Here is a 25,489-nt window from a genome sequence, read left to right as displayed (position 1 = left end):
CTCTCTGTAGCCCTAGCTGTCCTGGAACTCACTATGTAGACCAGGCTGGCCTTGAATTCACAGATATCCGTCTGCCTCTGCCTCCCGAGTGCTGGGATTAAAGGCATGCGCCACCACACCCGGCTAATTTTTATTTGTTTTTAAGTGAATTTTTTTGTTATGTCTGTGTAGTGTGTGTGTGGTGTATGTATGTGCATGTAGTTGATTGACACATGTGTGGGCATACGTGTGTGGTGCAAGTCTGTGTGGAGAACCAAGGTTGATGTTGGGAGTCTTCCTAAGATCACTCTTCACCTTATTCATTGAGTCAGCATCTCTGAATGGATATGGCTACTTTAGCTAGTCAGCTGACTCTAGGGATCCTCAATTTCCACCTTCTGAGCACTGGAATCACAGGCAGGCCACCACACCTGCCACAATTTTACCTGGTGCTGGGGATCTGATCTCTGGTCCCCAGGCTTGCTGCTTGTATGGCAAGCCTTATTAGCTGCCGAGCCATCTCCCCAACCCTATCTGTTGCTTTTATAAGCAGATTCTTGATAAGTGTGTACAGTTACTATCTTCCAGTTGTTTCACTGGTAAAAAATCCTCCATTGAAGGATGTATTTATAAGGCCTAACTGAGGACTGATTCTTTACACCTGGCATTTATACAACTAGTGAATATAATGACTGCCAGTTTAATAAATTTGAAAAAGTGAAACCAAAAAACTTGTGTGAGAACTCAAGTGTTTTGCCTCTAATTGGTTCAAATCATAATCTAGCCCTCCCTCCCTCCCTCTCTCCCTCCCATTTTTTGTATTTGAGAAAGGAATGAAATATCCATTCATTGACTTTTATTAGCATGTATTCATTGTATAAAATGATACATTTCATTATTTCATAATACAAATGATTTATTTTGATCCTATCCATCTCCCCATTGCATTCTTATCTCCTTATTTTAAAATACACGTTTTGCATGAGAGAAAACGTGATACTTATCTCTTGATTCACTCTTATTTTGTTTCATATGATGATGTCTAGATCCACCAATTTCCTGCAAATGTCATCTCATTCTTCTTTATGACTGAATAAAACTCCAATTTCTTTATCCATTTACCTATTCAGAGACACTTTGGCTGATTCTATCACTTGCCTAGAGTAAATAGTGCCACAGTAAACATGGATGTACAGGTATCTCTGTTATATGCTGACTTTGATTCCTTCAGGTATGTACCCATGATTTGTATAGCTGGGAATTCATCCACATTTAAAATAGAGATGAGAATACATGAAATCTTTATACTATAATGTAAAATCAACCAGACAACAGCATTCTCTCTCATGAGTCTCAAAATACAATACTGAGCCCATACACAGAAAAATAATCTGAATGAGAGATCCACATATGTGGTTATTGAAAGTGTCTAGGATTAGGGAAATTGGGTACAGCAAGGAAGGAAATGGGTAAGTAAAATAGTTGGCAACTGAGACACTAACTGAAGCAGACAGTAGACCAAATTCCATCTGTTCTGTTGCAATGCCCATTTTGGAACACATAGCTGAACACAAATTAGCTCACATTCATAAATAGTGGATCATAAATGGTCCAATGATATGTGTATAATGTGGAGGTTAATTTAGTTTGCATACAGTTTCTGCCAGTAGATAAATGTATCTCATTACCAATTAATAGCAATAGAACTTAATATGTAGATACATGAACACAGTGCTGAGAGCCATCTTCCCAATGGTATCTTAATTTTTTTTTTTTTTTAGACAGGGTCTCTCTGTAGCCCCAGCTGGCCTGGAACTCATTATGTACACCAGGCTGGCCTTGAGCTCACAGAGATTCACCTGTCTCCACCTCCCAAGTGCTAGAGTTAAAGGTATGTGCTACCACACCTGGCTAGTTTATTAGATTCTTAGTTTGAGTATCTTGAGAGGTCCATAATTAATTCTTATGTATGATGTGAAGTAAAGTTAAAAGTTGGTCCTTTTTTTACCTAGATACCCAATTGTCCCAGTACCATTCATGGGAAAGATGTCCTTTTCCCACTAAACTCCCTTTAAAGCCATGGGTTTTACCTCTCCACCTAGCAATTTCTAGTGCATATAAGCAAAGCTATTTGATAGTATGACCTTTTCCTTGATCTAGGATATTTTGCCCTTTCCATTTTAACTTTAAGCCCATCTGAAATAGTAATAGCAAGTATTCAAGTATGTGTTAAGTCTGAGGAATTTCTAAATTTAGGCAATTCTTTTTGAGCCTTTCTGAGGTAAGGTCTGATTATGTTGTTGCCTAGGTTGGTCTCTACCTTTTGGTCTCCTCAATCCTCCTGCCTCAGCCTCCCAAGGAGCTGGAACTATAGGCACTCACCGTCACACTTGACATTTCTAATTTTTTAAATTGTTTTTATTTTGTGTGCATGAGTATATTGCCTCCATGTATGTAAGTGCACCAGTATCATGCAGTGCCTGTGGAGGTCAGAAGAGAGCATCGGATCCTCTGGAACTGGAGTTACGATGATTGTTAGCCTCCATGTGTGTGCTGGGAATTGAACCCAAGTCCTCTGCAAGAACAGTCAGTGCTCTTAACCACTGAACCATCTCTCCAGACCCCTGACACTTCCAATTTTAAAATGAAAATTATAAGGAAACGTTCATGTCTTTACATTAGTTCATAATTAAATATCAAAATAAACGAGTTCTCAGATTCTCCAACAATTAAATATTATGACAGGAATCACCCTCATTCAACCTAAAACAAACAAATACCTAACCTAATGCCAATAGGTCTAAATTTTGTTTCACTTTTCAAACTCAAAATGTTTGCATCCAGAGGTCAGAAAAATGTGACATGCTTTGGTAAAACAAAGTTGATTCCCGTAGTTACTTTTCTAAGTTAAAAAGTAGAGGTCAATGAAGTAGTATTTAGTTTGGGCTGTATTATAAACACTTAGGCTGTCAGTTCTATAGAATTTGCTCAAGAAGATATCCTCCTTGTCATAGTGAGCTTCAGCTGTCAACTTGACACAAACCTAGAGTCACCTAGAAACCTCAACTGAGGAATTTCTCAGATAAGATTGGCCTGTGGCCATGTCTGTGAGGCATTTTCTTAATTGCTAATTGATATAGGAAGGCCTGGCACACCAAGGGTGGTGCCCTTTTTAGGTAGGTAGCCCCGGTCTATATAAAAAGGTAGCTCAGCAAGCCTGAGGTAGCAAGGCAGTAAGCAGTTTCCTCCATGGTTTTTGCTTCCATGTCTTGCTTCCAGGTTCCTTTTTGAGTTCTGCCTTGACTTCCCTCAATGGTAGACTGGAATATGAAAGGATAAGGCAAACAAACCCTTTCCTCTCCCAAATTGCTTTTGGTCATGGTTTGTATCATAGCAGCAGAAACAAAGTAGGGCACTTCTTGAAGACCCCTTATCATTAACAATTCATTTTCTTTGTCTAGTCAGTTTCTAACCGATCGTAAGCCTTTCTCAGTATGAGTATGACCCTTACTCATTTTTGTTTCATTTCATCACACTCTAACTTACCCTATCTCACTACTCTACCTGAAGTATATGAAAGGTATGCTAGGATTATGATCTGTCAGCCATGGACTACTCCTCTCAAGAGCTGATCAGGTCTGGAGTAAACAAGAGTAGCATAAAGTGAAAGAGACTCAAGAAAGGCACCATTATGATGTGGACATTTCGCCTCTGTTCTCAAGGATAAACAAGTACTAAGAGCATGAATATTTCAGAGAACAGCTGTGTAAAATTTCAGAGATAAAAAAAAACATTTGAAGCTAACATGGTAGTACACGCCTTTAATGGGTGTGTGTGTGCAGAGGTGGGTGGATCTCTGATTTCAAGTCCAACGTAGTCTATGTAGTAAGTTCCAGGCCAGCCGGGGCTACAGGGTCTCAAAAAGATACCTCCCCCAATTTTTTTTGAAAGAACATGGTGTCTTTGAGGGGAAAGTAAGTAGCTCATTCCAACTAGAGCACAGGGTTTATAACAGAGAATATCATAAACTAGTTAGGAACAGATAATGAAGAATCTTATTTTCCATAATGAGTATTTTAGATAATCATTCTAACCCCCCTGATTTTTCTCTGTGTCCCAAATCAAAGTTGAAAACGCACTGCTATTTCTGTAACTGGACTCTGAGCAATACACTTTACTGGTAGGCAGATGTTGAAGAGGTTTAGGTAGGCAGGATATTCCGGTTTATGTTTTAAAGAGATATTTAATGGAATATATGTTTGGGAGGCCAACATTTAAAGAATTAGCCCAAACAAGAGAGGTCTAAGCAGTAAATATGAGGTTGAGAGAATGAATTTAGGAGCAACTTAAAGGATTGAATAGGACTTGCCAAGGCTTTTGTCCTTAGTGTCTCGATGGCTCTAAGATGCATGTCACAGAACTAAGGCTTCCCTCAGTTTTGTGCAGAATGAGCCACTAGACACACTTGTGTGAGAGCAAGTGCAGCAGACATCTGAATGACTGTGACAGCTGCTTAGGCGTCCTTTCTCAGTCACTGACTGGGACAAGCACTGCATTTATTCTGCTGCCAGAGAACGGTGCAGCTGCTGCTTCCTTCGGATGCGCTACTGCCACTTGCCACAGCTGCTGGGCTGGACCACAATAGGCAGACAGTAAGAGGCTGTGGCCCCAAAGCCTACTTGCAGCACTGGATGTAACTCAACTTTTTTACTCACATTTTAAAATTTTTTTCTTAGTGTTTTTGTATGTGTTTCAAAGTATTTCACCTATGGAGTTATGACACTGAGGAATGCTTGTCTGTAAAGATGATTTGTTGCATATTCCCAAAGTCAATTTCCCCAAAAATGGTAAACTAATTGCTTGCTCACCTAGACCCTCAGCAGACTTCAATTTTGTATTCAGTTATAGAAATAAAGCATCTTATTTGTCTACTGGATAATGTGTGCTTAAATCTTTGCTATTTCTGGAATATTCATAGTTCAGACTAATTTTTTCTGTCCCAACCTTCATGTTATAGGGATTTCATCAGGTTTATTAAGCCCTTACTTTTGCTTTGCACAAACCCCTTGGCCTTCCTGTCTACAAAGGAAATTGTTTTCTTTGGTTTTCTTCATCTTGTTTTTGGCTTCATGACTGTTGATCTTAGGAGAGCAAAAATTTTTTCAAAGACTGTCTTTGCACAGGTAATTAAATGATTGATGAGCAGAACGGACTGTATGCTGATTTTTATATTGTAATTCAGGGAAAAAAGACTGGTGAGAGATTTATTGTTGAATTTGGTTATGCCTGTTGACGGTCTAAGATAAATGTGACACTTTAATAAAATATTAGTCAATGACACAAAATACTCTTATTGTATGAGATTGACATTCCCCAGTTTTCCTTGATCCTTCTGCCTCTGCTTTATAATTTGTGAAGACTGGTAAGATCTGGATTAACTGACTAGAGCCAGTCTTTGTCATAGTTATTAATGGAATAATGTATTTCAATCATTGATGTAGTTTTACCCACATAAGCTTACTTTGGTGCTTAAAATTGTACCTTCATTTAGTGAAGAAGCACCTTTTCTGATGAACAGCAGATTGCTTTTAATAACCATTCTCTTTCAAATTGTTTCTTTCCCATAACTTATTCACTAGAGAATATTAAGTAGAAAACATGAGAATCCTTTTCATTTCTTAGACTCAACTGCATTTTTCATTTGTTTCCTGCTTTATAGCTTTCTGAAAGACAGAATACTTTCAAATTGCCGTGATATCGCTTCCAGTCACAGATGGACAAAAGAGTTTTCCTTACCAAAAGCATGCAGACTGTCTGTCCATCCTCCCCTCCCCTGTGCTCTCCCCACCACTTTTGTGTCTCTTTTCTTTGCTACCTACCATTAGGGCTGTTATTTCTTTTTAAAAACCTTTTCTCTCAAGTTTTATTAAAGTCTTGGTTTTGTGTGTGTGTGTGTGTGTGTGTGTGTGTGTGTGTATGTGTGTGTGTGTGAAGTGAAATCTAAAATTGGACTGATAAATTGTTTCTTAAAATATTTCTTAAAATGTGTTTCATTTTTAGCTTAAAAGTACATTTTTAGAGATATTTAGTTTTAGCTTTTTCTTGTAAAACTACAGCAATTTTAAATTATATCCCAGATGTACAGTGTTGATCCATTTTAAATGGGTTTGCGTCACAGAACTGTCATTTCACTTAGTGTAGCATTTTGTTTCATGTTACTTTTTTTTAAGTTACCATTTTTAGATCACATTTATTCTTTTATTTTTGCATGTGTACACACACAGACAGGTATGCTATAGGAAGCAAGTAGAAGTCAAAGGATAATTTGTGGAGTCCATTCTGTCCTTCTACCATGTGGGTGTCAGGGATCGAACTCAGATTGGCTGACTAGGTGTCAGTCACCTTTATCCTTTGAGCCACCTCCCTGGCCCCGTTACCATTTTTGTAAAGAAAAAAAAAAAATCCCCTTGTAGTTCAAGAAACTATCACAGAGTGTTCAGGTATTTCAGCTGCTTATCTTTTAGTTTTCATTCTTTAAATGTTAGATGCATCTTAGTTTGCCACTTCAATTACTTTTAAGGGGTTAAATATGTTTATATACCCCATAGATCATAAAATTTACTTGAGAATTTTATTCTGCACTCTTGACATTAATTTGAAAAGATAGTTAACCATAATAGGTGATCATGCATGGGTCGGTTTTTATTTCTTATCCTGTGCTCTATGTACTATTTATCGTTTAGAGAGCCATGTGTCAAATGGCATGCTTGTTCCTAAATAGTTAAATGTTAATATTGTGTTATATTATTATTACCTATGCTGTGCTACAATATGAATATTTTCAGGAAATTTTGTTTGGAAAATATAATAAAAATAAAACAATATATATCATCTTATGATTTATATATTAAATATTAATAAAACACAGTACAGTTTAAATGGTTAGAAGTGAATATTTGGAATTACATTAAATGAAGTCAATCTTTGCTATGTCTTTGCTTGATCTATAATCCTAGGCAAGTTGCTTAGCCATTGTGCTTCTTTATTTCTTCATTATAAAATGTACCATTTTCTGGGACTGGCGAGATGGCTCAGAGGTTAAGAGCACTTGGCTGCTCATATGGAAGACCCAGGTTTGTTTTCCAGTGACCACATGGCAGCCAACAATCATCAGTAACTCCAATTCCAGGGGAATCCAACACCATCCATCTTCTGACTCCACTGGCATTGCACAACACAGGTTCACTTACACATGTGTAGGCAATACACTCATACACATAAAATGCCAGCCTGGTCTACATAGTGAGTTCTAGGATAGCTAGGGCTACAAGGAGACCCTGTCTCAAAAAAAGACAAAAAATAAAATAAATAAATAAATAAATATTTTTTTTCAGACATCTTTATTTAGGTGCCAAACACTTTTTGCCTGTTTCAAAGCCTGGCTCTAGATGTTTTGACAGGACACATATGTAAGCCAATTCGTCCCTTAAGCACTGGCCAGTACACCATCTATTATCTATACCAATTAGTGACAGGTGCAAATATGCCCTCATAAGTGTGGACACTATCACAGGCCTCTTATGAGCATTTCCAGGCAAGTGAGGAACATCCAGAGCCACCAACAAGGCTTTCACCCAACTCAGTGTTATGTAATTGACCATGGCAAGGCTACTAATTTCACAAACACTTGTGCATAGACCTCAACTAATGGCAATCAACTGCAATCAGTCCTACCTCACATACCTATTAGGGGTAGGTAGTAATGGTATTTTTTTTTAAGTACCATTATCTAATGATAGCACCTACTTTGTTGTCATGAGTACTAGAATACTGACTGGTAGGACATGGTAATACAATGTGGGTAGTATAGTCTCTTAGAATCAACTGCATTACAATGTTTTTAGGCCTTTGTCCTGTCTTCACTTTTTCATTCTCTATCCCTGTGTCACCCTTCCTCTCCCTCCCAGTCACTCCATTTCTCCCTGTCCTGGACCCTTCTTCCCTCTCCCTCCCCACCCTTCTTTCCTTCCTTCCCTCCTGTTCCCTCTTGCCCCCTTTCTCTTTTTCTCTTCCTCCCTTCCTTTGATGAATTAGATGTATCAACTGAATGATAAATGGTTATTTTACCACTCTCCCTTACAGTTTTGGCTTTAAGTGGAGCTTTTTGCATTATTAAAATAAAAATTAGTTTGAAGAGACGCTGTGATTTTCTGATGTACATTTTAAAAATCCATGGGAAAATCACAGGTAGGAATTTAAGGAACAATGTGAATTTTTAAAAAGACAAGACATGGATGACTAATTCCCCCACTTAATGACAGCTATAATCGTTAAAGGAAGAAGTGAGATGTCCTTTTCTGTTTATTTAAGGACAAAGCAGAATTATATCCAAAGCATGGATCTTGACAGTTCCATAGCTATTGACAATCTAAATAATTTCATTGCTTTCCTTTGTTCACCTCTCTGCTAGATGCTTTCTTTGATATTCTTTAAGAGGCTGTGTCCTACTTCTATATTCTTAGATAGAGGTTTGTCACTTAAATGAATTTCTTGAAACTATATGTCACTGTGCTCATTTCATTTCTTTTTTTTTTTTTTTCTTCCTGAGACAGAGGAATTCATGATGCCTTTGCCTTAGGAAGAGTCATTTCTCTCAGATTTAAAGGGCTCTTAGAGGACTGAAATTCCTCATCTCTTCTTTAGGCTATCAAGGAGGTTCCTCCCAAAGAGCACAGACACTCCCTGATCTACAATGGAGTTACTTCTGGGTAAACTTGTTATAAGGCAAAATTACCCAAAATGGAAAATGCATCATAGCTTAGCCTAGCCTTCCTTAAGCTGCCTTGACCACTTAGGTTTATCTATAGTTGGGAAGAATCATTGAACCCAAAGTGTATTTTATATTAGTTGAATATCACATACAATTTATTAAGTACCTGTATCTGGAAAATGCTAACACCACAATGCACTTACAGTACTGGCTGTTTACTTTATGATTCCATTACTGATTGACAGCTGTGGCATGCTTCCCCATCCACCCCCGAGAGGTGATGCTCTTACATCACCATAAAATTGAGGAAAGAATTGAAAAAATTGAAGAAAAAAAGAAGCACAATGGCTAAATAAAATAATTTTATTTATGATCAAAAGTGTAGTATGATTGGTCTCATACTACATACCAATAGCCTGGGGCAAGATTGAAATTCAAGATCTGAAGTATGGGTTTTATTGACTATATATTATTCTTATATCACCATAAAAATTAAGGAATTATGAGTTGAAACAATATAAATTGGAGGCCGCCTGTGTAGAAGAGCCCTTTAAATAGGAATTCTTATGAAGTGGAATCCTCTAAATCTTAGTACATTCATATTGATGGTTTTTCTCTTTTTGAATTTTGAAAGATAAAAAAGTCAAAGTACACATTTAGGGGAGTTGATGAGCTTAGTAGGTTGTAAATCACCCCCAACCACATATAAGCTATGCAGCATATCACAAGTAGGTTAACCTTTCTAATTTTAGAAAGGTTTTTAAATAAATTTAGGAAATTTAAATGAATTGCTGAAATCACATAGGTAATTATTATTATTATTACTACTACTACTACTACTACTACTACTACTACTACTACTATTTTTAGGGGGTCTTTTTGAGACAGGGTCTCCCTGTAGCCCCAGCTGTCCTGGAACTCACTAGGTAGACCAGGCTGGCCTTGAACTCACAGAAATCCACCTGCCTCTGCCTCCCAAGTGCTGGGATTAAAGGCATGTACCACCAAGCCCAGCAATTATGGGGTGTTTTGTCATTAGTCAAACATTTCCTTGAAGAGGTGGATGATAGATTTCCTTCAGTCTTCTCCCTCTTTTCCTCTTAGTATTACAGTTCATGTTGACAGATTTTAAAAATGCAAGAATGGTGGGTCTGGAGAGATGGCTCAGAGGTTAAGAGCATGTGATGTTCTTGCAGAGGACCCAGGTTTGGTTCCCAGCACCCACATGGTGGCTAACAACCACCTGTAACTTCAGTTTCAGGGGATCTGATGCCTACTTCAGGCCTCCGTGGACATTGCATATATGTGGTGCACTTACATATGAAGGGAAAACACTCATACACATAAAATAAAAATAAATCTAAAAAAATTTTTAATATATAAGAATGCCATGGATACACTGGTAAAAATTGGCATTTGGATTCTTATTAATACTGTTCATTAATTGGAAGAAGTTACATCAATTTTAACTTCCAGATATGTTGCTGTTATTCCCCTTCATCAGAAAGTAGTATCTTCTTTTATTTTTCCATATTTTAAATTTATGGTAGGTGTATGAAGGGCATATAATGTGTTTGACATTGTGAAAATTTAAAAATATGTGTGATAATGACTAAAAGTAGAATGCAAATAGAACTGTTAAGCAAGTAGTTAGCAAGTCCCTCGATGTTGAGTGGTGGCAAGGGAGGACAGCTAACACTGAGCATATAATTTACAGTCCAAGGTTCTTAAGGTCCTGTAGACTATTAAGTGCCCTCTCTGTCAAGCACTGTGTTAAGTATTTGTATTCTACTAATTCATTTCACAACCACTCCTGGATATGTAACTCATACCAGTTTATGGATAAAGAGAGATGGCTAAATAAATTACTAAAGGCTAAATAAATTACTTTCTAAAATGAGAAAACTTTGAAAGTAAGATTTAAGATTTTAGCCTAGAACCCTATGATTCCAAAGTATGTATTTTTTGTACTCTTTAGAAAAGCTCCAGAAAACCTAGGGGTTTTTTTTCCCTGTAGAAATTTCAATGGAGCTTAAGTGGGTTTCAGTGGATTTTCACATGCAAAAATGAAGAATGACCTTCTTGTTATAGAGCATTGAAGGCAAGTAGTGGGCATTAAGGCTTAAGTGAAGAGCTACTTGCATAAATGGGAAGAGTAGAAGATAAAGGGAAGGTTCAAATTAGATGGCATTAGTTGAAGAATTTGAACATTCTTCATTAGTCATTGAAATAGTTGTATGAATGCCTTTCATTTTTTGTTATTATTTTATGACTTAGGTGTGTGGTATCTTATATTTATTTCATACTGTTTAGTAGACATTTAGAGAGTCCATGGGATAAGGAATGAAGTGTACAGTTAAGAAACATAAAAGGTAGGGGCTTTAAACGTCTTATTTAACACCATTGTTTTAGAGATAAAGAACTTTGGAGTCCAAAATGATGTGATTTGTTGAAATGCCTGTAGTATAATACATTCGACTTGTATCCAAAGTTATAAATAAAAATATGATGCTAAATTCCTTAATTAGAATTTTAAAAGTTAGAAACAAGTGAGGAAAGGTCAAGGTCAAGAAAATATTTCAAGAAAAAAGAGGTTACTCAAAGTGGGCATGCTGTAAATTTGTTTCACTTGCAATCTGAAAGACTGATACAACGTGAGTCTTCATTTATTTATTACTTTAAGGGTAGACTGCATAAAGACTTGCAGACTCGTTTCATTTACTCCTGCATGATCATCACTGCTTTGATGACTCACGGCTTCCCTCCCTGTACATATGCTACAGAATTGAGGGAGCGAAGTAAAGCAAGCTAAGTAAAAAAAAACAACCCAGACTCTTTTGTCTTACTTACAACTCTGTTCAGTTAGGTTTTTAATCACACAGATGTATTATGTGATCAAGAAGAGAAAAATGACAGTTGATGATGGAGAATTTCTGCTGGAAAATAGAAGCAGAGCAGGAGGCACAGAGGGAGCAGTCAGAGTGCACACATTGCTTCTTTTCAGATGCTGTGCTTTCCAAATGCTGGAGTCAGACTCAGCATTGATTGGGTTTCAATTCAATTCTTAATCCTCATAAATCTCTTCAATACCCCAATGCATGGGTTTGTCTTCTGTCTTCTGCTCGCTCTCTCTTCTAGTGCACAAGAGCCTATTACCAGGCTGAATGTGGTGGCACACACCTTTAATCCCAGCACTAGGGAGGCAGAGGCAGGTGGATCTCTGTGAGTTCAAGGCCAGTCTGGTCTATCTAGTGAGTTCCAGGCCAGCTGGGGCTACAGGGAGACCTTGTCTAAAAAAAAAAAAAAAAAAAGAAAATTAAGCGTTAAAATTAAAAGGCAAAGTTCTGGGAAGCTCTATATTTCGAGTTTATAAAGAACTTATGGACTGTAATTGCCTTGTTTTTGTTGGAAAAAATTGAAACTAGGTATTGTTAAAAGCAAGGCATAACCTTCTGCCATCTAGTGTTAATACTTGAATTATTTTTTTGAAAAGCATTCAGGGAATGCCTTTGTTAAGTGCTAGTAATTTAATGGTGCTCTACTCAAGTAGTATATAAAGGTTTTAGTTTGGATTTTATAGTATTGATTATTTTGTATGATGTTTAAATAATGTGCTGAATTTGACAAAAAGTTCATTCAATTGTATAACTGCTTTGTTCCTCATCTGTAGATATCTGTGGTAGTATATTCCTTTGATCTCTTAATGTCTGTGATTCAGGCAATTGTATTAATGAATGGCTAATACTTACTGACTACTATGCTTTCAATAAAATAAGTTAAAATATAAAAGTCATGATTTGTAGCTAGAATGGTAAAGCAAAACTTAGTTCTTAAATGTTTTTACTGTTAAAAATAAATTCTGATAAGAGATAAAACATTGTCCATATTACGTAGCATATCTTTGGCTTACCTAAAAGGCACAACATTGTTAAAAGTCAGTATATGTATTCAAAGGTACAGAGGGTGGTTCAAGTCTTTTTTTCTCTCCCACACATGAATAAAAGTTTTTTAAACTGATAAACATACATTTAGGGCAACTGACCCATATGTAATGTGTTTGAAATAATCAGTGGATTGTTTTTCATAAACAGTTCAGCCAGAAAAGCACATTTATTTTTATTTGACAAATGTTTCTTATTTCAGCATAAGAAAACTTGTTTTTATGGACTTTATTATTGTCTTCGAAAAGTACCCAGTAGCAAATGCTAACTTGATGGGGGATATGTAAACTCTATCTATAGTGCCAAAATATCATTAACTGCACAAATTGTAGAATGTGGGAAGTGAGGCCCTGTTATTCCTCACTTTAAACACACACACACACACACACACACACACACACACACACACACACACCTTATTTGGGTTTTGTACCAAAGGTGTTGGACACAATCAGTAATAACTATCAGAATAATAAAACTTATTTTACTTTATATACTTACAATTCTCTGCTTTGGGTGGGTTTTTGTTTTCTGTTTGTATTAAATCTGTAAAAATTCACCCATTTATAAATTAAAATGACAAAGGTTTATAATATAAGAAATAACCATTTTATATCCTTTACAGTTTATTTTGATATTGTGTTTAAAGCTCATTTAACATATGTGTTGTATCAAGGGTTAAAAATATTTGAGTCAGGCTTGAAATGAGCTTTTGGTTGTAGATAAAAGTTTCACTATCCATAAAACATGAAGCAAAACAAAAAAACCCCATAAAATTCACATATCATAAAACAAAAATAAGCATACTATTTCTCAGTCTCTTTTGATATAAAATATAGAATAAGCCAAATAATTATGATATGTTTTTGCTTTTTATGCTGATGTAGGAACATTTTTCCCAAATTGTAATAGGAGCATAGAAAAGAAAAAGAAAACCCCAGTTTGGGGCTGGAGAGATGGCTCAGTGGTTAAGAACACTGGTTGTTCTTGCAGAAGATCCGGGTTCAAATCCCAGCACCCACATAGTAGCTAACAACTGTCCGTAACTCCAATCCCAGGGGATCCCACGGCCTCTTCCGACCTCCGCAGGCATTGCATGACACAGGTACACTTACCTACATGTAGGCAATACACACATACACATAAAATAATAAAATAAAATAAATAAAAAAGAAAATATAAAAAGAAAACCCCAGTTCTCTTAGAAAGCTAGAGACTAGGGCATAGGGTGAGGGGCTCTGCAGACCACATCCTGACAGCAACAAACAAAGCATCTTTGTAGGTGGTTGTTGAAATCTTTTATCAGCAAACCTTATATATGCATAGGAGAAAGAGACATGAGTACATGTTATTTCTTTTTAAATCATTTTTATTTGTTCTTTGACTATCTCATACATGTAGACAGTATATCTTAATCATATCAACCCCGACTTTCCCCTTCCCACTCCCCTCCAGAATTTCCCTAAGACATCTCCCTTCCAACTTCATGTCCTTATTTATTTAATTACCCTGTCAGTGCTGCTGCCTATATGCACATGGGTGTTGAGTTATCCACTGGGGTGTGGGCAACCTACAAGTGGCCATTCCTCCAAACAAAAGTAACTCTTCCTCTCTCAGCAGCTATCAGCTGCCAACAGCTCCTCAACTAGGGGTGGAGCCTAAGTAGACCCCCTCCATCCATGGGAGATATTCACTGGTTTGATCTTGTGTAGGTCTTGTGCAGGTAACCACAGCTGCTGTGAGTTCATATGTGAAATAGTCATGTCATTTCCAGAAGACAGGATTTCACAGCACTCCTCCCCACCCTCTGGCTCTTACATTCTTCCCTTCTTCTATTCTGTGATGTTCCCTGAGCCTCAGGTGAGGAACATTGATAAAGATGTCTCATCTTTGGCTGAACACTCACAGTGCTTATTCTCATCACTTTGATCTTCTCTAGCCAAGGTTGAGGGAAGCACAAATCTATGGGATATTATTTCTTCCTAGAAATAATCCTAAACAAAACTTGGAAGTCTTATACATTTGCCATCTTTCTCTCAGATCACTATTCAGCTTTACCATAAAGCACTTTACAGCCATTGAACAATCAGTAACTTCTGAAATCTCAAATACTCTAATTGTCACTTAATCCTGAGACTTAAAGTCCTCATTATCATTACAGTGTACTTGAAATTAGATGCCCAGAGTCCTTTTTCTGGTAGTGATTTTTAACCATAACTACCATTTAAATAATCTAATTATTACAGAAAGATTTTTTTTTATGTGTATGGGTGTATTGCCTGCATGTAGGTAAGTGCACCCATGTTGTGCAATGCCCGCAGAGGTCAGAAGAGGCTGTCGGATTCCCTGGAACTGGAGTTATGGACAGTTGTTAGCTGTCATATCGGTGCTGGGATTAGAGCCCTGGTCTTCTCTGCAGGAACAACCAGTGTTCTTAACTGCTGAGCCATCTCTCCAGCCCCAAGATTTTTATATTTAAGCTTTAAATACTTTAAAAAATAAGTTTCTTAGTTGCCAGGAAAGGTTGTTCAGTCAGTTAAGTGTTTATCACAAAAACATGAGGACCTTAGTTTGATTCCTAGAACCCATGTGAAAAAGGCAAGCATGGTGGCATGCTTGTAGTCCCAGTTCTGAGAGGTAGAGACAGGTGGTTCCCTGGGACTCGAGGCTAGTGAGTCTTCCCTACTTGGTGAGGTCCAGGGTGGTGAGAAACCCCAGAAAACAGGATGAATGATTCCTGAAGATGAACACCCAAGGTTGATGTCTGTTAATGTTGACCTCTATCAAGGTGGACCGCTGGTGCCCACAAATGCATGTGTGCGCCAACACACATATACAAAGAAAAAAATAAAGTGCTTAGAAAAAATAATAAATTTAATAATATATCGATCTTCTAATCATGGTGGAGTTCATTTGAATTGATTAGTAAAAAGGGTTTCTGTTTATCTGAAAGATATGTTTCCAGTGATAATTTGTAAAATTTGTAGAATTGTTAAAGGTAGATTATAAAGTACATTATTTAATGTTTATGTCAGAAGCATTTGAGCTTACTTTTTGTCACTTAGTATGTGAAGTCCTTCCTGTTCTACATTTTTAAGAACTATGGTGTCATTCGTTAGGCAAGTGTACCACACTGGGATTATTTTCCTTGTGTCCATTGTTTGTTTCTTTCCCTTATTCTTGCTTTGATCTTAGTTGTTTCTTAGTTGAAGCAAACCTAGACATACTGAGTTAGAATAGAACTAGGCAATACAAGCTGACATAGGGGTTTTTATACCAAAAGCTTTATTTTACAGACACTTTAAAATATGACAAATGCACAAATAGAACTATGTAAAAAGTGGGCTGGAATACAGAAACAGCATATTATGTTTGTCTTGGAGGGAGAATGGAAATCAGCTCTGGGAAAACTTTTACAAGAATTGCTGTCCAATTCACTATAAAGGATGGCTAGATGTTTGCCAGATGGCTAGAAGGAGAAAGACATTCTAGTAGAGAGAAAAAAAAACATACACAGCAGCTCAGAGCCTGACCTAATAATAGATCATATTTTAGGAAATAACAACTTATCATTCTTGGAACATACACTATTAGAGGGGTAGGAGCGGAGGAGTATGTGAGATAGACTAGAAAGCCAGGTTCAAATGAAAGGTTCTGTATCCTGCTGGTCTTATGATTTAGGTGATGGCAAGCTAATAAACAGGTTTATTAGCAGCTCCCCATCTCCCTTCTCCTCTATTTGCTTTAAAAAAAAAAAAATTAAAACAGGGCTGGGCATGGTGGTGTACACCTTTAAACCCAGCACTTGGGAAGCACAGGCACAGATGGGCAGATCTCTGTCAGTTCCAGGTCAGCCTGGTTTACATAGAGAATTCCAGGTCAGCCAAGATTACATAGTGAGACCCTGTCTCAAAAAGCAACCAAACAAAAAATAAAGCATATGTGTATCTATGTGCCATGGCATACATTGCTGAGGTCAGAGGACAGTTTGTGGGAGTTGGTTCTTTCTACCATCCAGAAATAGAATTCAGTCCTTAGGCTTGGTGGCAGGTGCTTTTACTTACTGAATCATCGTGGTGGCCCCTTCTGTATTCACTTGTATAATCTTGTATTTATGTCCCTTGATCATCATTGTGTAATGGCTATAGATAATTTTATTTATAATTCTGTCAGCCTCTCTTGGTCATCAGAGGTGACAGTCTCTTGAGCAAATCATTTTTGAGCTTTGACTTATTCCTTTCGGGGGGAGTCTTTTTGAGTCAGGGTCTTCCTAGCTGGCCTGGAACTCACTATATAGACCAGGCTGGCCTTGAACTCAAAGAGATCCACCTAACTCTACTCCCAAGCGCTGGAACTAAAAGTGTGAGCCACCACCACACCCAGCATGCTTTGACTTACTCTTTATAAGTTGAAAATTTTCTCTTGACTCCTCTCTTTTGTTTGTTAATGGGTTTTTATCAAGATCAAACAAGAAAATGCACATGAAAATATTTTGTAAAGTTAATCTAATGATCTACTGAGATCTAGTCAGCCTATCTAGTCTCTCCCTTATAGAAGATCAACTCTTCCTCACCCTGCAGTAATCAGCTGCAATAATTCTTCAGCTGAGGTTAGGGCCTGCTGCCCATTTCCCCAGTTCTTTCCTGGGTTTTTGTCTGCTTGAGTTTGCATGGACCTTTTGCATGCTAACACAATTGCTGTAGGTTCATATGAGCAAGGTCCCAGGAGCCTGTAAGACTCTGTTTTAATATGGCCATGCACCTACTCCTCTGGCTCTTAGGTCTTTCTGTCCCCTCTTCCACAATGGTCCCTGAGCCCTGGCGAAGTTTAATATAGGAATCCTGTCCAGGGATCCACACTATGCAGACTCTTATTCTCTACGCTTCCACCATTTGTGGCCTTTTGTATTCATTTCCCTCTGTTGCATTAGTATTCTCTCCACCCCATTTTTCACTATGTTCTGTGAGCCTTAGGTGTAGAGGTTCCATTGCAGATGTGTTACTTAGGGTTGGGCATCTCACAGACACTTATTCTCTGTTTGTGTTCAGTTGTGGAACTCTGTAATAGTCTCTGTCTATTGCAAAAAAAAAACTTCTTTGATGAGTGGTGACTGGGATACTTGTCTGTAACTATAAGGATCCATATTTAGTATATAGTAAGAAATTACATTTGTCTAAGGATGTGATAGGCTTATGGTTTTCTCTAAGATCTATGACCTCTCCAACTATGTGTATTTGGTTATGTTTACAGTACCACACATTACTTTCCTCCCACTGAGGGGGCTTTCAGTTCAATTAGGTAGCTGTTGATTACCCCCAAGATAAAAGTGCCATTACTGCACCAATATAGCTTGCTGTGCTGGTCATTGTTGTAGTTATTAGACTTTAAAGCTGGGGTTGGACCATTGATTGATGTTCTCCCTTAGCAGCTTGCATAGTGTCCTCCAAAACTATGAGAAATAGTCTTCAGGGAGGTGGCTCCCAGGTCAGTTCCAGCTCCATTTCTCCAAGTCCTGTGTCAGAAGTATATCCTATCTTCAGCAATAGGGTCTTACCTTCCAGTTCTGGGAGGCAGTCAAGGGCTATGGAAATAACCTGTGTAATTTTGGGAGTCTCTTAGATTACCCTGACCAACAACTTGAAGGGAGGTTTCTCCTCTCTGGCACTCTTTCTTGTTATATAGCCTTTAGCTCTACACATGGACTCATGTAGAGATACTGTAATTTTCAGTAGCCTTTTGAACTAACACATTTCCCTCTTTTTTCACACCAGCTAAGCATTATCTCTCCTCTTTCCCTCCCTGTCTAGCCCTCCATCCTCCCTCCCTAAAGTACCCCCATTTTCCCCATTTTACCCTTTATAATACGTGTCTCCTATGATTCCCCCGCCTCTCTTGAGCTCCTTCTTCCCCTTTCCTCCCATGGATCTACTCTTTCCATGTACCTTATCAGTCAATATCTTGTATTCTTTTGTCAGTGAAATGTGAGTCATCAAGAACCAGAAAGCAGTAATGAGGTAAACTGGGAGCTTTCGGAATCTGTTCTCTGGATTCCACATATTTTTTCAGTGGGTTGTGGTTATAGCAGAACATGCATATTTTTTGGATCACTGCAGTCTAAAATGATTGCCCTTGAGCAAAGAAAGAAAAGAAAACAAACTAGTGGAAAACCCACATCATTAAACTTTCTTCAATCTTCACAGTTAAGCCTGAGTTTAAATTGCCAATTAGCCTTGAACTTTTTAATCCCTATAATATTAAAATTTTTATTAAAAAGTTAATTTTCTGTCTTAAGAGATCACGCTTCTGTTTTCTGTTCCATGTTCTTGGTGCAAGACTCAAGGATACTCTGACAGATGTCTGAAAGTCTTTTTTTTTTTTTTTGTCTTTTTGAGACATGGTCTCCTTGTAGCTCCAGCCGGCCTGGAACTAGCTATGTAGGCCAAACTGGCCTCGAAGTCACAGAGATTCGCCTGCCTCTGCCTCCCAAGTGCTGGGATTGTGCCACCCCGCCCAGCAAGTCTTATCTTTTTATTGGAAAATACAATAGTAGCAAAGAGATAGGATTTAGTCATTTGTACATAATTGTTTTTATTGTAGCATATTGTTGTATACACACATACATATACATTCATATTTATATGAGAGAGAGCATGTGTGCACGCAAGGGTGCCCATGTCATGGCACACTTGTGGAGGTCAGAGGACACCTTTCATCAGTCTGCCTTGCTGAGGCAGGATCTCTTGTTTCTGATGCTGTGCTGTTTAAGTATGCTTTTGGTGATTCTCCTGTCTCTGCATCTGGCTTCTTTTTTCTTTTCTGAGACAAGATTTCATTATAGCCCTGACTGACTTAAAACTTACCATGTAGATCAGACTGACCTTGGTCTCACAGAGATCTGCCTGCCTCTGCCTGCAGAATGCTGGGATCAAAGACATGGACCACTGTACCCAGCCCTGCATCCAGCTTTTGGTGTAGGTTCTGGGGATTGTTCTCAGATTTTCAGGGCTATACAGCTGTACTTTTTTAGATTTTTTAATACAGATTTTGAGGGCTGTACTTTTATACTCAGAGCCATCTCCCTGGCCCAAAAATGATATTCTATTTCATATATTATTTTCTTTTAAAAATTTCTTACATTTGGCTGGGCATGGTGGCACACAACTTTAGTCCCAGCACTTGGGAGGCAGGGGCAGGTGGATCTCTGTGAGTTTGAGGTCAGCCTGGTCTAACTAGTGAGTTCCAGGACAGCTGGAGCAACGGGGAGGCAAAAATCTTTTTCTTACCATTTATTTATTTTGTATATGTGTGTATATATGTGCATGCATGTGCATATGTGCAACATGTATGTATGGCAAGAGAACTTTTTGGGAGTCAGTTATCTCTTTCCACCAGGGCTCAACATCGGCTCATCAGACTTGGTGGCAGACACCTTTATCTGCTGAACCATCTTGCCTGCTCCATGTGTTATTTTCTTTTATTTACTAGCCCCAGCACATATATATGAATATTACTTATAGTGGTTTATTATAGTCTTTACAATGGATGTGTATTTTCAAGTTTAAACTGAAAGTTGTCCTGTGAATATGGAACCCAGTCCAAGAAAATACATATAGAAAAAAATCAGTAGGTAATACTATGATGTTTCAACATACAAGAAATGGTGGTTGGGGCATTTTATACTACTTTTAAAATTTTACCTTTTTTTTTTTCTTTAGGTCTCTCTATATACCCAGCTGGCCTGGAACTCACTATGTAGACCAGGCTGACTGTGAACTCACAGAGATCCGTGTGCCTCTGCCTCCCAAGTGCTGGGATTAAAGGCGTGCACTACCATGCCTGGCTATGTGTCCTTTTTTCTGAAGTTTGCAGAATATATTAGTTTGGGCCAATAAAATAAGTTTAAAAATTGTTGAAGCTCTGGAAAATGAAACACTTTAATTTGGGTTTCTAGATCTCATAATTTTCTATGAGAAATTAGCTCTGGTTTTCTGACTAGTTCTGAAAATGATTTTATACTATTTCATAGAGAATGAATAATGAGGACTCCAGGGAGTTTCATGCAAACACAGCTCTTAAAGAGAGTTAAATCTTTGTTTGCTCCAAGGAAGTAAATGCTTAGAAAATTCTTACTGTAAATATGATCGTAGCAGTTTCCCAAAGCCAATAAAATAAGTATTTGGTCAGCTAATGAAAAATTCAGTTGATGCAATTAAGTACCTAATGTGAAGATTCATATGAATCAATTTCAAAGCTGCTAAGAACCTCTTACCATTGTCATGACAGGCTCAAGTGCTTTTGCTCAAGTCAGAGTGCTCTAATTTCTTGTTCAAGATAAACTTTAGGAGTAAGAATATTTCCAAACCCAGAGCTTCCTGTTCCATTTAGAAAGGTTTTTTTTTTGAGGGGGGGGGTATCATGTGAGCGCGCGCACACACGCGCGCGCGCGCACACACACACACACACACACACACACAAACAACTTCATGATTTTTTAAGACAGTATCTTATGTAGCTCAGACTGACCTCCAACTCACTATGTAATTAACTCAGGCTACTCTTAAACGCTGATCCTCCTACTTCAGCCTCTCAAGTGCTGGTTTTGTAGGTATAAGCCACCACACCTGGAATTTTTATCTTTTGAGTCTATAGTGTATCATGAGAAACTTCATTATGGTAGACAGCCAGCAAGTAATTTGATCTCAGTCCAGAGCTATTTAGTAGGAAAAATATGGATCTTTATATGAAAGAATTGTAATAAATTTGAGTATAAAACAGATTCTTTGTAGGAACAGTACAATATGGGTCCAGACCTGATTCTAAATACATTTGATCCCTTTCCTATGACCACAGAAAGGCCTGGGTCATTGGGAGAAGGGTACACTCTAAACTTCCTTTATGAGCAAGCTCATCTTTTATTTTCTTTATGAGTTAATATCAAATCAGTATTTTTGTGTGTTTCAACAATATTGTGACAAAATAGGACATTTTCATTCAAAGAGTAACTGGGAATACTTTCTAAAATGTATTATTATTGAAATAGTTGGACATAGAGAATATCATACATGTGACCAAATAGGTGCCACTCAACAACCTCTTGTGTCCACAGTGGCTTTCCCAGATGGGTCACTCTCCCAAAGTTCCCACTCCCACTCCCACTCCCCCCATTCACACTGTAACCTATTTTTTCATCTGTTACACAGTGAAAATATACACATAACTCTGTTCTGTTGAATAAAAAAAATTGTCTATATAGGTACCACTGTTAACTCATGGTTAATGAGTTAACTCATGTTAATTCCATTTTTAGAGACAGAATGGGCTGCCCTCACTTGAAAAATTTGTCATGGCCTATATTCCATGGCCCTCTTTGCTATTTAACTCAAGAATATTACTTTATCAGGTTGTCCTCCATCTCTCAGCTCTTCTGTCTGTTAGGACCATTCCTTTACCACATGAGTGGTTTCCATCTTGAAACAACATGCCTGTTAACTTCATCAACACAGAAGCTTTCTCCACTGCTGTGTCTCATATATTCAATGTCAAACTATTGAAAGAAGTTCTATGCTTTTAAAAAATATTTATTATTTTTAGTTTATGTGTATGAATATATTGCCTGCATGTATGTAATTGCACCCCTGTCATGTAATCCCCACAGAGGTCAGAAGAGGGCATCAGATGTGGATGCTGAGAATCAAACCTGGGTTCTTTGCATTAACAACCAAATGCTCTTAACCACTGAACCATCTCTCCAGCCCCTTAAAGTCCTATGCCTTTAATCTCCACTCCCTTATTTCTAATTCACCCACTAAATAGTGTAATTTCCTTGTTACTTAGAATCCAATTTTGTTAATTCACCATTGACTTTCTAATTATAAAATTTGGTGGGTTTAAGTTATGGTCCTTATTTTACCCCTAGGCTGAAGCACACTCTCAAACATTGTTTCCTTTTCTTGTGACTACTGCTTCTTTTCACTTTCCTTCTTTCTCTGGCTTTTTCTATATATATATATACTTTTTGGTCAGTTCTTCCCTGCTAAACTTATTGAACATGATGTTTTCTTGACCTTTTGGTCTGCGTTTATTGAGTACTTACCATGTACCTGCTAGGCTCTGTTTTAGGGACTTCTTGTATACTGTTCCTAATAATTGATGCCAACCCTGAACATCCATGTGCCTTGCCTGAGATCATCACTTAAGAGGGTAGGATTTCAGACCAAATGCTAGATTCTAAAGCTATATTGTAATAATATATTAGTCTGCTATAACAAAATATGGTAGACTTGGTAACTTAAACAATTGAAGTTTGATTCTCTTTTTGGTGTGTGTGCATATAAGTGTGTATTTATGTTTGTGTGTGTGTACATATATGTACACATGTATGCAACGAGAAGGCCAGAGATTGATGTTGGGTGTCTTCCTCAAAGATTCTGTACTTAGTTTTCAAGACAGGGTCTCTTACTGAACCCAGAGCTTACCAACTCAGCTAGACTGGCTGGCCAGCAAGACCTAGAGATCCTTCTGCTTCTACCTCTTCAGTGCTGGGATTATAGATGCAACTGCATCTAGCTTTTTATCTGAGTACTGAGGATCTAAACTCTGATCCTTATGTTTGCATGGCAAGCACTTTATCAATTTAGCCATCTTCCTAGCCCATAGAAATTTATTTATTATAAATCTAGAAGCTAGAAAGTCCAGTTGATTTTATTGCTGGCAAGGGCTCTTCCACCCTTTGAGATAACTGCCTTTTCTTACATTCCACAGTGGCTGTGTCTTCCTATGGTGAAGAGAGTGCAAGCACTCTGGTATTTCTTCTAATAAAGATACCAATACCATCATGAGGTCCTTGCCATCATGACATCCTGTAATCCAAATTGCCTCTCAAATGCCCTGCCTGCAGATTCTATCATATTGGAAGTGAGAGCTTCAATATGTGAATCTGGGAGACACAGTTTTCTTCCTAGCAAGGATTTTTCCAACTTTTTAAAGAAATACAGCTTAAAAAAAAATCTTAGGATCCCAAAATAGAAAATGTATAAAAGCACAACTACTCTGTTATAGTGGGAATGAGAGGTTCAGAGCCTCCACTGCCAGCATGGACCTTCTCCCTATTCTCTTCTGTACTGCCCTAAAGGAACTTGCCGAGAACCCAGGGGCTCCAAGAAAACCAATTAGGAGACAGGGGTTTACGTTTAATCACATACCTGTATGTGTTTTCTTTGTTTTAAATTCAGTTTCCAAATGCATCCAGGACCCTTTTTCTTTGCTACCTGTGTGTCTGACTAGTACCTATATTCTTTATGTCCCAAATCAGAATATCTTCATTGTAAAACCTGTTCTATCTTGTACATTTTGTGGTGAAACTTCCTAGCACAGTCAGTCATCTAAGCTCTAGTCTTGGGAGTCATTAAATATTTCTTCTTGCTACGCTCTTATGTTTAATGGGACAGTTAAGGTCTATAGGCTTTTTAACCTCATAGGGACCTAATAGTCTTTGATTTTCTAGTTCATCACCCTCTCTTTGACCTACCTTTCAGACAAAAGTGATTTCTTAGATTCAGATCAATTGCATTACTTATTAACAATTAAAACTTACTCTTTTACAGCTATATTTTTCCCTTGGATTAAAGTTCCTACCCTTTTGTCTTCTCTTAACCCCTTTCCCCTCCCACCAAATCTCCACTTCCTGAGTCCCCTTCCTACTCTTTATCAATGATGGAATGTTGTGCAGGTTGTTATTGCTGTGAGCTCATGGTGTAATAGCCATGTCATGCCCATAAGACAGCATTTTATAGCATTCCTTTCTAGCCTCTTACATGCTTTTTACCCATTTTCTACCATGTTTCCTGAGTCTTGGATGGGGTAATATATATTAATTTAGAGCTTAGTACTCAGTAGTCACTTGTTTTCAGCACACTGACTAGTTATTAGTCTGCATTAACCATGGCCCATTGCAAGTAGAAGCTTCTCTGACCAAGCCTGAGAGCAGCACTGATCTATGGGTATAGACATAAATATTTAGAGGGCAGTTTGACATCATGTCCATTTAGCAAAACATCAGGAGTAGATTCCCTACTAAAGCCTATGATCTCCCTAGCCATGGACTTTAATCAGGTTTATAGTACCAGGTATGAGTTCCTCTGGTAGAGTGGGCCTAAAAATCCAATCAGAAAGTAGTTTGTTATCCCCATACCAGTCATGCCGCTATTGCACCAGTGGGCACGTTTTGCCTGCCAGGTTGATTTTATAAATCATGGGGTTTAATAAGACTGTTGATTCACATTTGTCATGAATCAATATCTCTCTCTCTGTCTCTCTCCCCACCATACCCCCACAAACACAGAGAAGGGGTCTCACTGTGCTATCTGGGCTGGTCTCAAACTCCTGGGGTCAAATGATCCTCCTTAGTAGCTGGGATTATGGACACATGCCATTGCACTGGGCTCCCAAGTATTTGTTTTTAAAAAATATTCTCTATACCAGATTTTAAGCTCTATTACAGAGCTATAGTCATAAAAACAAAATGGTACTGGCACAAAAATAGACCCATAGATCAATGGAACAAAATTGAAGACCCAAATATGAATAAATACGATTTCAGCCACCTGATATTTGACACAGGGGCCAAGAATATTCATTGGAGGAAAGACAGCGTGTTTGGCAAATGGTGCTGGCAAAACTGGATCTCCACCTGTAGAAGAATGAAACTAAACCCCGATCTTTCACCCTGCACAAAAGTCAATTCCAAATGGCTCAAAGACCTCAATGTAAAGCCTGAAACTCTGAAACTCTTAGAAGAAAA

The 25,489-nt window shown here is 37.9% G+C and overlaps 1 protein-coding gene across 1 annotated transcript in view; it reads left to right on the top strand.

Moving 5' to 3' along the window:
- Positions 1 to 25,489, top strand: part of Mnat1 (MNAT1 component of CDK activating kinase) — a 205,722-nt gene that overhangs the window by 151,448 nt on the left and 28,785 nt on the right. The gene's annotated exons all lie outside the window — the stretch shown is intronic.

The sequence above is a fragment of the Nannospalax galili genome, unplaced genomic scaffold (assembly GCF_000622305.1).
Source record: "Nannospalax galili isolate Female #2095 unplaced genomic scaffold, S.galili_v1.0 scaffold336, whole genome shotgun sequence".
Classification (NCBI taxonomy): Eukaryota; Metazoa; Chordata; class Mammalia; order Rodentia; family Spalacidae; genus Nannospalax; species Nannospalax galili.
This window is presented reverse-complemented; position numbering and strand designations above follow the sequence as displayed.